The sequence below is a fragment of the Pecten maximus genome, chromosome 5, assembly GCF_902652985.1.
Source record: "Pecten maximus chromosome 5, xPecMax1.1, whole genome shotgun sequence".
NCBI lineage: Eukaryota > Metazoa > Mollusca > Bivalvia > Pectinida > Pectinidae > Pecten > Pecten maximus.
Genome location: NC_047019.1, coordinates 38,400,771 through 38,416,935, shown reverse-complemented (window position 1 = coordinate 38,416,935; position 16,165 = coordinate 38,400,771).

Here is a 16,165-nt window from a genome sequence, read left to right as displayed (position 1 = left end):
CTGTTTCATAAATTATCTATTTACACAGCCTTCACATGTATCTGTACGTGTATAGTCCTAATTACTATTTGTTGTGTGCCTGTGATAATTACCATGAATACAGTATACTTGCAACCAGCACAAGCAATAAGAATCAAGGAAAGATAACTCTTACTGACCTATCCAATGATTTCTTATGGTTGATGAAGGGATGAGAATTCTGACTGACATAGTTTATTACTTGTACAAGGGATTCAGACTCAATATAATACTTGTGATATTTAGGTTTTTATTGTATTTCCTTGTTTCAGAAACTTGATATGATATACTTGTGAAAAGCTCGATCAATAAAATGATGCATGTTTTGTATACCTATAGGATGTCTCTTCTTTCCCACTCTGCTAGTTTCATAATGCAGATCTGAAATTGTGCAAATAGAAATTTAATGAATTAAATCCTTTTCACTTTTTTTTTTTTTATTTTTCAATTTTTCAGTATTGTTGGTGTGCAGGGACAGTTGTATTGTAGTTTGAGGTCATTCCATATTGTAGGCAGATCTCTTGAGAATTTAAAATCTAACAATATTAAAATCTTACTTGAGTTTTGCCTCCAAAGAACTTGTTCTATAAAATATTTGTTTCTGGTTGTTTCAGGAAAGTATGATGTTTTTAGATGCAATTAAACCAGTTCATAGAAATGCTTTGGTGGGGAAAAAAAACAATGAAAGGAATATTCCAGCCATCAGCACCCAGACGGGAATGAAGCAGTCCTCAGGGTGTTGACTGAATCATGCTCTGTCGGAGACCATTATACTTACGCTATGTACCCGCCTGGTGACAGATTCCATCAAACCTTTGTGGGTATGTCTTACAATGGCCTGTCTGAACTTGATACCTTTATACCACCGAAATCTTTAGCTGATTTACTATGGAGGCTCTTTTACAAGGAGATCATGCCTATACAACATCAACCACTTTAAACTATAAAATGTCACCATAAGCATATGTTGTAAATAACTCTTGTTTATAGTCAAGGAATGAGGTATCTCATTAGTATTATTAAATATCACAGATATTCAGCATGATAAATCATCTACTGACCCTTTTTTAGAATAAAACCAATCTTTCAAAGTGTACTGCTGAAGGTCACATACAAGTCACCTTATATAACTGGACCAGAGATATCTTAGATCATTGATTTGTTGTATGAAATATATTTATCCAAAGTTTAGTTATTACAGATTTTAGTATGGTTTTATAAAAATATGTTTCCAGTAGAGCATAACAAAGATATGTACTAGCTTGTGTATATAAAGTGATTGAACACTTAATGGGATACCATCATAGGAAATGTAGTCAACAGCACATGATAATATGTCAGCCACACCAGTAAACTCTATTATTCCCCTTAACTGAAGTAGATCCTAATTACATTTGTATGTATCAGGGTTATGATGGTAGAATAATGCCCCCATTGTGTCCCGCCCAGTTATCTCCGTCTCCAGTGAACTCCAGACTTGAGTGATCCCATAGTTGTCACACTGACACTGCCCATCCCTAATAACAACACTTGGCTATATTGATGTACAACTTTATAAAAGGAATAATGAAAACTAATTATTGTAGGAATAACAACCTTCAGGTTAAGTCAATATACTGTATTCAAATGTTGCTTATTTTTGTTCAGCAGAAATTCCTCAGTTTAGAGACCAGGTCCAGAAATCAAAGTGTGGAGACTAGATGTCCTATATAGTATCCATATCAATCTCCTGTAGAAAATGGAGACTAGATGTCCTATATAGTATCCATATCAATCTCCTATAGAACATACAGACTAGATGTCCTATATAGTATCCATATCAATCTCCTGTAGAACAGGGAGACCAGATGTCCTATATAGTATACATATCAATCTCCTGTAGAACATGGAGACTAGATGTTCTATATAGTATCCATATCAATCTCCTGGAGAACATGGAGACTAGATGTCCTATATAGTATCCATATCAATCTCCTATAGAACATGGAGACTAGATGTCCTATATAGTATCCATATCAATCTCCTATAGAACATGGAGACTAGATGTCCTATATAGTATCCATATCAATCTCCTATAGAACATGGAGACTAGATGTCCTATATAGTATCCATATCAATCTCCTGTAGAACATGGAGACTAGATGTCCTATATAGTATCCATATCAATCTCCTGTAGAACATGGAGACTAGATGTCCTATATAGTATCCATATAAATCTCCTGTAGAACATGGAGACTAGATGTCCTATATAGATAGTATCCATATCAATCTCCTGTAGACCATGGAGACTAGATGTCCTATATAGTATCCATATCAATCTCCTGTAGAACATGGAGACCAGATGTCCTATATAGTATCCATATCAATCTCCTGTAGAACATGGAGACTAGATGTCCTATATAGTATCCATATCAATCTCCTGTAGAACATGGAGACTAGATGTCCTATATAGTATCCATATCAATCTCCTGTAGAACATGGAGACTAGATGTCCTATATAGTATCCATATCAATCTCCTATAGAACATGGAGACTAGATGTCCTATATAGTATCCATATCAATCTCATGTAGAACATGGAGACTAGATGTCCTATATAGTATCCATATCAATCTCCTATAGAACATGGAGACTAGATGTCCTATATAGTATCCATATCAATCTCCTATAGAACATGGAGACCAGATGTCCTATATAGTATCCATATCAATCTCCTATAGAACATGGAGACCAGATGTCCTATATAGTATCCATATCAATCTCCTGTAGAACATGGAGAATAGATGTCCTATATAGTATCCATATCAATCTCCTGTAGAACATGGAGACTAGATGTCCTATATAGTATCCATATCAATCTCCTATAGAACATGGAGACCTGATGTCCTATATAGTATCCATATCAATCTCCTATAGAACATGGAGACTAGATGTCCTATATAGTATCCATATCAATCTCCTATAGAACATGGAGACTAGATGTCCTATATAGTATCCATATCAATCCCCTGTAGAACATGGAGACCAGATGTCCTATATAGTATCCATATCAATCTCCTGTAGAACATGGAGACCAGATGTCCTATATAGTATCCATATCAATCTCCTGTAGAACATGGAGACTATATGTCCTATAGAACATGGAGACCAGATGTCCTATATAGTATCCATATCAATCTCCTGTAGAACATGGAGACTAGATGTCCTATATAGTATCCATATCAATCTTCTATAGAACATGGAGACTAGATGTCCTATATAGTATCCATATCAATCTCCTATAGAACATGGAGACTAGATGTCCTATATAGTATCCATATCAATCTCCTGTAGAACATGGAGACTAGATGTCCTATATAGTATCCATATCAATCTCCTATAGAACATGGAGACTAGATGTCCTATATAGTATCCATATCAATCTCCTGTAGAACATGGAGAATAGATGTCCTATATAGTATCCATATCAATCTCCTGTAGAACATGGAGACTAGATGTCCAATATAGTATCCATATCAATCTCCTGTAGAACATGGAGACTAGATGTCCTATATAGTATCCATATCAATCTCCTGTAGAACATGGAGACTAGATGTCCTGTATAGTATCCATATCAATCTCCTGTAGTACATAGAGACTAGATGTCCTATATAGTATCCATATCAATATCCTATAGAACATGGAGACTAGATGTCCTATATAGTATCCATATCAATCTCCTATAGAACATGGAGACTAGATGTCCTATATAGTATCCATATCAATCTCCTGTAGAACATGGAGACTAGATGTCCTATATAGTATCCATATCAATCTCCTGTAGAACATGGAGACTAGATGTCCTATATAGTATCCATATCAATCTCCTATAGAACATGGAGACTAGATGTCCTATATAGTATCCATATCAATCTCATGTAGAACATGGAGACTAGATGTCCTATATAGTATCCATATCAATCTTCTATAGAACATGGAGACTAGATGTCCTATATAGTATCCATATCAATCTCCTATAGAACATGGAGACTAGATGTCCTATATAGTATCCATATCAATCTCCTGTAGAACATGGAGACTAGATGTCCTATAAAGTATCCATATCAATCTCCTGTAGAACATGGAGACTAGATGTCCTATATAGTATCCATATCAATCTCCTGTAGAACATGGAGACTAGATGTCCTATATAGTATCCATATCAATCTCCTATAGAACATGGAGACTAGATGTCCTATATAGTATCCATATCAATCTCATGTAGAACATGGAGACTAGATGTCCTATATAGTATCCATATCAATCTCCTATAGAACATGGAGACTAGATGTCCTATATAGTATCCATATCAATCTCCTATAGAACATGGAGACCAGATGTCCTATATAGTATCCATATCAATCTCCTATAGAACATGGAGACCAGATGTCCTATATAGTATCCATATCAATCTCCTGTAGAACATGGAGAATAGATGTCCTATATAGTATCCATATCAATCTCCTGTAGAACATGGAGACTAGATGTCCTATATAGTATCCATATCAATCTCCTATAGAACATGGAGACCTGATGTCCTATATAGTATCCATATCAATCTCCTATAGAACATGGAGACTAGATGTCCTATATAGTATCCATATCAATCTCATGTAGAACATGGAGACTAGATGTCCTATATAGTATCCATATCAATCTTCTATAGAACATGGAGACTAGATGTCCTATATAGTATCCATATCAATCTCCTATAGAACATGGAGACTAGATGTCCTATATAGTATCCATATCAATCTCCTGTAGAACATGGAGACTAGATGTCCTATATAGTATCCATATCAATCTCCTGTAGAACATGGAGACTAGATGTCCTATATAGTATCCATATCAATCTCCTGTAGAACATGGAGACTAGATGTCCTATATAGTATCCATATCAATCTCCTATAGAACATGGAGACTAGATGTCCTATATAGTATCCATATCAATCTCATGTAGAACATGGAGACTAGATGTCCTATATAGTATCCATATCAATCTCCTATAGAACATGGAGACTAGATGTCCTATATAGTATCCATATCAATCTCCTATAGAACATGGAGACCAGATGTCCTATATAGTATCCATATCAATCTCCTATAGAACATGGAGACCAGATGTCCTATATAGTATCCATATCAATCTCCTGTAGAACATGGAGAATAGATGTCCTATATAGTATCCATATCAATCTCCTGTAGAACATGGAGACTAGATGTCCTATATAGTATCCATATCAATCTCCTATAGAACATGGAGACCTGATGTCCTATATAGTATCCATATCAATCTCCTATAGAACATGGAGACTAGATGTCCTATATAGTATCCATATCAATCTCCTATAGAACATAGAGACTAGATGTCCTATATAGTATCCATATCAATCCCCTGTAGAACATGGAGACCAGATGTCCTATATAGTATCCATATCAATCTCCTGTAGAACATGGAGACCAGATGTCCTATATAGTATCCATATCAATCTCCTGTAGAACATGGAGACTATATGTCCTATAGAACATGGAGACCAGATGTCCTATATAGTATCCATATCAATCTCCTGTAGAACATGGAGACTAGATGTCCTATATAATATCCATATCAATCTTCTATAGAACATGGAGACTAGATGTCCTATATAGTATCCATATCAATCTCCTATAGAACATGGAGACTAGATGTCCTATATAGTATCCATATCAATCTTCTGTAGAACATGGAGACTAGATGTCCTATATAGTATCCATATCAATCTCCTATAGAACATGGAGACTAGATGTCCTATATAGTATCCATATCAATCTTCTATAGAACATGGAGACTAGATGTCCTATATAGTATCCATATCAATCTCCTATAGAACATGGAGACCAGATGTCCTATATAGTATCCATATCAATCTCCTATAGAACATGGAGACCAGATGTCCTATATAGTATCCATATCAATCTCCTGTAGAACATGGAGACTAGATATCCTATATAGTATCCATATCAATCTCCTATAGAACATGGAGACTAGATGTCCTATATAGTATCCATATCAATCTCCTATAGAACATGGAGACTAGATGTCCTATATAGTATCCATATCAATCTCCTGTAGAATATGGAGACCAGATGTCCTATATAGTATCCATATCAATCTCCTGTAGAACATGGAGACTTGATGTCCTATATAGTATCCATATCAATCTCCTGTAGAACATGGAGACAAGATGTCCTATATAGTATCCATATCAATCTCCTATAGAACATGGAGACTAGATGTCCTATATAGTATCCATATCAATCTCCTGTAGAACATGGAGACCAGATGTCCTATATAGTATCCATATCAATCTCCTGTAGAACATGGAGACCAGATGTCCTATATAGTATCCATATCAATCTCCTGTAGAACATGGAGACTAGATGTCCTATATAGTATCCATATCAATCTCCTATAGAACATGGAGACTCGATGTCCTATATAGTATCCATATCAATCTCCTATAGAACATGGAGACTAGATGTCCTATATAGTATCCATATCAATCTCACATAGAACATGGACAGTAGAAGTCCTATATAGTATCCATATCAATTTCCTATAGAACATGGAGACTAGATGTCCTATATAGTATCCATATCAATCTCCTATAGAACATGGAGACTAGACGTCCTATATAGTATCCATATCAATCTCCTGTAGAACATGGAGACTAGACGTCCTATATAGTATCCATATCAATCTCCTATAGAACATGGAGACTAGACACCTATATAGTATCCATATCAATCTCCTATAGAACATGGAGACCAGATGTCCTATATAGTATCCATATCAATCTCCTATAGAACATGGAGACCAGATGTCCTATATAGTATCCATATCAATCTCCTATAGAACATGGAGACTAGATGTCCTATATAGTATCCATATCAATCTCCTATAGAACATGGAGACTAGATGTCCTATATAGTATCCATATCAATCTCCTATAGAACATGGAGACTAGATGTCCTATATAGTATCCATATCAATCTCACATAGAACATGGACAGTAGAAGTCCTATATAGTATCCATATCAATTTCCTATAGAACATGGAGACTAGATGTCCTATATAGTATCCATATCAATCTCCTATAGAACATGGAGACTAGACGTCCTATATAGTATCCATATCAATCTCCTGTAGAACATGGAGACTAGACGTCCTATATAGTATCCATATCAATCTCCTATAGAACATGGAGACTAGACACCTATATAGTATCCATATCAATCTCCTATAGAACATGGAGACCAGATGTCCTATATAGTATCCATATCAATCTCCTATAGAACATGGAGACCAGATGTCCTATATAGTATCCATATCAATCTCCTATAGAACATGGAGACTAGATGTCCTATATAGTATCCATATCAATCTCCTATAGAACATGGAGACTAGATGTCCTATATAGTATCCATATCAATCTCCTATAGAACATGGAGACTAGATGTCCTATATAGTATCCATATCAATCTCCTATAGAACATGGAGACTAGACGTCCTATATAGTATCCATATCAATCTCCTATAGAACATGGGGACCAGATGTCCTATATAGTATCCATATCAATCTCCTGTAGAACAGGAAGTGTATAATTGATAATAATCTGATTGTTTACCATGTTATGTATGGTGACACCTAAATAATACGATGTTTTCAAATAATGTGGTGACATTTTCGCAACAAAAATTATACTTGATCAATCGACAAAAATGTCATGGACTAATTCAAAAATGATATCAGAACTCTATAACCATGAATTCACCAAAGTAGAAAACTGCTCAATTCAGTTATCACTAAGTCATAGTCTTTAGGTTTTATTTAATTCCTTTTTCACAGTATACATGTATATTTGTATGTTCACAGCTGTGTATAAATCATGTATCATGGATATATCTTTTGATCGGACATATACTTGGTTATGATAGTCGTGCTCGATTTAGTCGCAATGTAGCAAAAATTACATGCACACTAAAAAAAAGGTAATACGTTATTTCACATTTACTCCTTTCACCTAAAACATTATTATTCCTTGTGTAGAACAAATATAATCCTAGTGCCAATTTCATGGAGAGATTTTAGTGGACCAAATTTAATGTCATGAGAGTTTGTTTTTGACCCAAAATGAGATTTAACAGTTGGGATTAAATGGGCGTTATATACATGTCTATATGACTATGTTTTGACCCTTCAGATTTCTGAGAAATAGTGATTTGAAATTGCTAAAAATCAAGGGTCAACTGGATGTTCTGCCCTTTTAACAAAAACCTTAATTAAAATCTGCTGCACATATCTTAAGTTGCTATTACTGGTGAACTAATGATGTTTTAAAATCATGAAGTTTTAGTGATATGATGTATATGTCTGAAGTAAAGAATTGGTAATTTTCATCCTAAATGTAGAAATATGTTTTGATGGATGGTCATACAGGTGGCACAGTGGTAACACACAAGCCTTTCTAGGTCTAGAAAAAAATCATCTTCCAAAATCATTATTAAAAAATCAGGAAATATAGACCACAATCAGAATACATGTAGCAGAACACCTTTTCTAAAGATCAAAATTATCAAAACCTTTGGTGTATTGAAATTCTTGGTGATTGTTTCTTGTGCATTGATCCATCAATAGACAGTATTTGATGTATATGTTTAATTTTATAGAAAAAAATGAATGATGCATTGTAGCTATATAGCAAATTGTCCGATTTTTTTTTTAACTTGTAGATGGATTCATCAGGACCATGTTGGCATTGGTCATCAGACTTGACAGGATGTGGGACGTTATGATATTAGATACATATAAACACGTCTTCAGACTTGACAGGATGTGGGATGTTATGATATTAGATACATATAAACACGTCTTCAGACTTGACAGGATGTGGGACGTTATGATATTAGATACATGTGGACACGTCTTCAGACTTGACAGGATGTGGGACGTTATGATATTAGATACATATAAACACGTCTTCAGACTTGACAGGATGTGGGATGTTATGATATTAGATACATATAAACACGTCTTCGGACTTGACAGGATGTGGGACGTTATGATATTAGATACATGTGGACACGTCTTCAGACTTGACAGGATGTGGGATGTTATAATATTAGATACATGTGGACACGTCTTCAGACTTGACAGGATGTGGGACGTTATGATATTAGATACATGTGGACACGTCTTCAGACTTGACAGGATGTGGGATGTTATGATATTAGATATATATGAACACGTCCACCAGGTAAGTACCACTGGAGTCTAGTTCATTGAGTCATACATGCCTTCTTCCAAATTAAAAAAAAAAATGTATGTCTGTATATGTATGATGTAGAACCAGAGGCTTTTTAAAATGCCATAAAAACAACAACAATATATTACTGTATTAAATGTTCCTATTGTCCCTGATGTAGGTCATCACCACCTTGCTGAATTTTGTTTGGTGACTATAAATCCAGCATTTTCAATCATGATTACTACTACAGCATTATCAATCATGATTACTAATACAGCATTATCAATCATGATTAAAAGACTTCAGAATTACCTGGCTCTGTGTTACTGAAATGATATCTTGTTTAAATATCCTTTTAATATTCAACAAAATTGCACCTGCGGATTATGATGAATATCTGAGATCACAGAATCTGTTCAACTGGGAGTATCTGTCTGTAAAATAATTGAATTTTATACAAAAAGTAAACCTTCCCACAGGAGCCTGGCACTGTAGCGCTGTAATTGTTTAGACAACCATTCGGCTGTATCTGATGTGAGGAATGTTTGGGTGTATTCATAATGTCTCCCATTTGTTGGAAAAATATTATGTTTAAGTTCAGATATATTTGTGATATTTCAATATCTATCTCCTTAGAACATTTGAAGGAACATTGATGTGTCCAGATCATGTTTTCTGATGGCACATTCTACAGTGTAGATCATATCTCTATTGATCTCCTGCTACAACACACTCCGGATTTGACTTTGTGGGCATAATGAGATGAATACCACCAGAATTGTCCTACTGGGTTTGTCTCCTGGTATTTAGTCCCTGGCTTGAATAATACATGTACATTGTTGATATTGTCAATATCATCTTTAACTTTCACTAGAATTAGCCTGAGGATTTAGCTCCTCCTTCAACTTATACTAGAATTAGCGTCAGGATTTAGCTCAACCTTTAACTTACACTAGAATTAGCCTGAGGATTTAGCTCCAACTTCAACTTATACTAGAATTAGCCTCAGGATTTAGCTTCACCTTCAACTTATTCTAGAATAAGCGCCAGGATTTGGCTCTGATTTTAGCAGTTGGGACTAAGTCCTTTGAGCAAAATATTGAAAGTCCTTTGAGCAAAAAGTAGTGTTTGTAGGCATTAAGTGACAAGTTGTACTATTAGGACCGAGAGACCAGTTCTGCCCCTGGTAATATTGTCGTTAAATGGAAACAGTTGAAAACCCTACTCTTTAGCTATTTGTTACAATTACTAGACATGAAGTTATGAATGCAATCTCACTTCCATCATTGTTAACAGGGTATGATCCAACATGAAGGAAATAGTATATATACCTGGAAAACTCGAGATCGCCACTTATTAACCATGTATTGTATATGCAGTTCCTAGTCATGTAATGAAGGGACAATGATATCAAATTGGTCTGGAGGCAGTCGTTACAGACCATGTGACTGTGTAAATGCTTGTTTGATAGGAAATGATGAATAAAGGGGGTCTGGACTGACCATTGGGGAGGTCATATATAGTATATACAATCATATAACCAGGATTAATAAAGGGGGTCTGGACTGACCATTGGGGAGGTCATATATAGTATATACAATCATATAACCAGGATTAATAAAGGGGGTCTGGACTGACCATTGGGGAGGTCATATACAGTATATACAATCATATAACCAGGATTAATAAAGGGGGTCTGGACTGACCATTGGGGAGGTCATATATAGTATATACAATCATATAACCAGGATTAATAAAGGGGGTCTGGACTAACAACTGGGGACTTGACTTATACAATCTTCAATCTTTAGCTGTGATAGAATATGACAAACCAGTGTTGAAAACATTTAGAATTTTTTCTGAATTTTACCATATTTTAGATTTAACTACTAGTATTCCACATCAAAAATTAATTGGTTAGCATTACTTTCAGAATTTTTTGAAATCCACATTCATTCATGTAATCTTGAGTTTGTTATCAAATGTGTTAAATGTTATTCTATTATTCTATCAACCAGTTTCTGAATGTTAAGTTGAGACATTTTGTGATGGTTGTCACTGATGAACATTGTGGTGTTTGTCATTGGTGAACATAAATTAAATGTGAAGGTTGTCACCAGTGATCTTTGTAATGGTTGTCACTGGTGAACATTGTGATAGCTGTCACTGGTGAACTTTGTGATGGGTCACAGTCACTGGTGAACTTTGTGATGGTTCTCACCGGTGATCTTTGTAATGGTTGTCACTGGTGAACATTGTGATGGTTGTCATTTGTAAACATTGTGATGGTTATCACCAGTGATGTTTGAAATGGTTGTCAGCGATAAACATTGTGATGGTTGTCATTGGTGAACATTGTAATGGTTGTCACCAGTGAACATTGTGATGGTTTTCACTGGTGAACTTTGTGATTGTTTTCACAAGTGAACTTTGTGAAAGTTGTCACCGGTGAACATTGTGATGACTGTGACTGTTGAACATTGTGATGGCTGTCACCGGTGAGCTTTGTGATGGCTGTCACCGGTGAACTTTGTGATGGTTTTCACCAGTGAACTTTCTGATGGTTGTCAACGTTGAACTTTGTGATTGTTTTCACTGGTGAACATTGCGATTGCTGTCACCGGTGAGCTTTGTGATGGCTGTCACCGGTGAACTTTGTGATGGTTTTCACCAGTGAACTTTGTGATGGTTTTCACCAGTGAACTTTGTGATGGTTGTCAACGTTGAACTTTTTGATTGTTTTCACTGGTGAACTTTGTGATTGTTTTCACCAGTGAACTTTGTGATTGTTTTCACTGGTGAACTTTGTTATGGCTGTCACCAGTGAACTTTGTGATGGTTGTCACCGGTGAGCTTTGCCGTCATTGATGTACTATATCATTAATACAATTCCTATCTTAGATTTCTTATTAAATCAACATATTGTATATAGGTGTTCATGAAGGAAGGAACTATAAATTCTACATACAAGAGGGATTTTATATTTCAGCTGTGAATTTAATGGATGAAATACAAAGTATTTTTTAATTCTGTTGACAATCTGCTGTATAGCTGTTGGCTTGACAGACTCTGTGATTTGATTGAACAGCTGTGTATATGATTGGCAGTTTTATATATAGGATTATAAACAATGATGTTGATATACTGATTGTGTTACTTCACAGGGAGAAGATTAATCATTATAAACAAACAGACGTAAAATGGACTTTTATCAAACTGGTGCAGGAGTACCTAGCTGTGACGCATGTATGTTTACTTCTTATCTTAAAGTCCAGTCAGGGTTCAGTATATATAATTATATGTCTACAGTATACCTACCCTGTCATACTGATGCCTACAGTCTACAGTATACCTCCCCTGTCATACTGATGTCTACAGTACACCTACCCTGTCATACTGATGTCTACAGTACACCTACCCTGTCATACTGATGTCTACAGTATACCTACCCTGTCATACTGATGTCTACAGTATACCTACCCTGTCATACTGATGTCTACAGTACACCTACCCTGTCATACTGATGTCTACAGTATACCTACCCTGTCATACTGATGTCTACAGTATACCTACCCTGTCATATTGATGTCTACAGTATACCTACCCTGTCATACTGATGTCTACAGTATACCTCCCCTGTCATACTGATGTCTACAGTATACCTACCCTGTCATACTGATGTCTACAGTACACCTACCCTGTCATACTGATGTCTACAGTATACCTACCCTGTCATACTGATGTCTACATGCAGTATACCTACCCTGTCATACTGATGTCTACAGTATACCTACCCTGTCATACTGATGTCTACAGTATACCTACCCTGTCATACTGATGTCTACAGTATACCTACCCTGTCATACTGATGTCTACAGTAACCTACCCTGTCATACTGATGTCTACAGTATACCTACCCTGTCATACTGATGTCTACAGTATACCTACCCTGTCATACTGATGTCTACAGTACTACCTACCCTGTCATACTGATGTCTACAGTATACCTACCCTGTCATACTGATGTCTACAGTATACCTACCCTGTCATACTGATGTCTACAGTACACCTACCCTGTCATACTGATGTCTACAGTATACCTACCCTGTCATACTGATGTCTACAGTATACCTACCCTGTCATACTGATGTCTACAGTATACCTACCCTGTCATACTGATGTCTACAGTATACCTACCCTGTCATACTGATGTCTACAGTATACCTACCCTGTCATACTGATGTCTACAGTATACCTACCCTGTCATACTGATGTCTACAGTATACCTACCCTGTCATACTGATGTCTACAGTATACCTACCCTGTCATACTGATGTCTACAGTATACCTACCCTGTCATACTGATGTCTACAGTATACCTACCCTGTCATACTGATGTCTACAGTATACCTACCCTGTCATACTGATGTCTACAGTATACCTACCCTGTCATACTGATGTCTACAGTATACCTACCCTGTCATACTGATGTCTACAGTATACCTACCCTGTCATACTGATGTCTACAGTATACCTACCCTGTCATACTGATGTCTACAGTATACCTACCCTGTCATACTGATGTCTACAGTATACCTACCCTGTCATACTGATGTCTACAGTACTACCTACCCTGTCATACTGATGTCTACAGTATACCTACCCTGTCATACTGATGTCTACAGTATACCTACCCTGTCATACTGATGTCTACAGTATACCTACCCTGTCATACTGATGTCTACAGTATACCTACCCTGTCATACTGATGTCTACAGTACACCTACCCTGTCATACTGATGTCTACAGTATACCTACCCTGTCATACTGATGTCTACAGTATACCTACCCTGTCATACTGATGTCTACAGTATACCTACCCTGTCATACTGATGTCTACAGTATACCTACCCTGTCATACTGATGTCTACAGTATACCTACCCTGTCATACTGATGTCTACAGTCTACAGTATACCTACCCTGTCATACTGATGTCTACAGTACACCTACCCTGACATACTGATGTCTACAGTATACCTACCCTGTCATACTGATGTCTACAGTATACCTACCCTGTCATACTGATGTCTACAGTATACCTACCCTGATGTCTACAGTATACCTACCCTGTCATACTGATGTCTACAGTATACCTACCCTGTCATACTGATGTCTACAGTATACCTACCCTGTCATACTGATGTCTACAGTATACCTACCCTGTCATACTGATGTCTACAGTATACCTACCCTGTCATACTGATGTCTACAGTACACCTCCCCTGTCATACTGATGTCTACAGTATACCTACCCTGTCATACTGATGTCTACAGTATACCTACCCTGTCATACTAATTTCTACAGCATACCTACCCTGTCATACTGATGTCTACAGTATACCTACCCTGTCATACTGATGTCTACAGTATACCTACCCTCACATACTGATGTCTACAGTACACCTACCCTGTCATATTGATGTCTACAGTATACCTACCCTGTCATACTGATGTCTACAGTATACCTACCCTGACATACTGATGTCTACAGTATACCTACCCTGACATACTGATGTCTACAGTACACCTACCCTGTCATACTGATGTCTACAGTATACCTACCCTGACATACTGATGTCTACAGTATACCTACCCTGATGTCTACAGTACACCTACCCTGTCATACTGATGTCTACAGTATACCTACCCTGTCATACTGATATCTACAGTATACCTACACTGTCATACTGATGTCTACAGTATACCTACCCTGTCATACTGATGTCTACAGTATACCTACCCTGTCATACTGATGTCTACAGTATACCTACCCTGTCATACTGATGTCTACAGTATACCTACCCTGTCATACTGATGTCTACAGTACACCTACCCTGTCATACTGATGTCTACAGTACACCTACCCTGTCATACTGATGTCTACAGTATACCTACCCTGTCATACTCATGTCTACAGTATACCTTCCCTGTCATACTCATGTCTACAGTACACCTACCCTGTCATACTGATGTCTACAGTATACCTACCCTGTCATACTCATGTCTACAGTATACCTACCCTGTCATACTGATGTCTACAGTATACCTACCCTGTCATACTCATGTCTACAGTATACCTACCCTGTCATACTCATGTCTACAGTCTACAGTATACCTACCCTGTCATACTCATGTCTACAGTACACCTACCCTGTCATACTGATGTCTACAGTATACCTACCCTGTCATACTGATGTCTACAGTACACCTACCCTGTCATACTGATGTCTACAGTATACCTACCCTGTCATACTGATGTCTACAGTATACCTACCCTGTCATACTGATGTCTACAGTATACCTACCCTGTCATACTGATGTCTACAGTATACCTACCCTGTCATACTGATGTCTACAGTATACCTACCCTGTCATACTGATGTCTACAGTACACCTACCCTGTCATAATGATGTATACAGTACACCTACCCTGTCATACTGATGTCTACAGTACACCTACCCTGTCATACTGATGTCTACAGTACACCTACCCTGTCATACTGATGTCTACAGTACACCTACCCTGTCATACTGATGTCTACAGTATACCTACCCTGTCATACTGATGTCCTACAGTATACCTATCCTGTCATACTGATGTCTACAGTATACCTACCCTGTCATACTGATGTCCTACAGTATACCTACCCTGTCATACTGATGTCTACAGTATACCTACCCTGTCATACTGATGTCTACAGTATACCTACCCTGTCATACTGATGTCTACAGTACACCTACCCTGTCATAGTGATGTCTA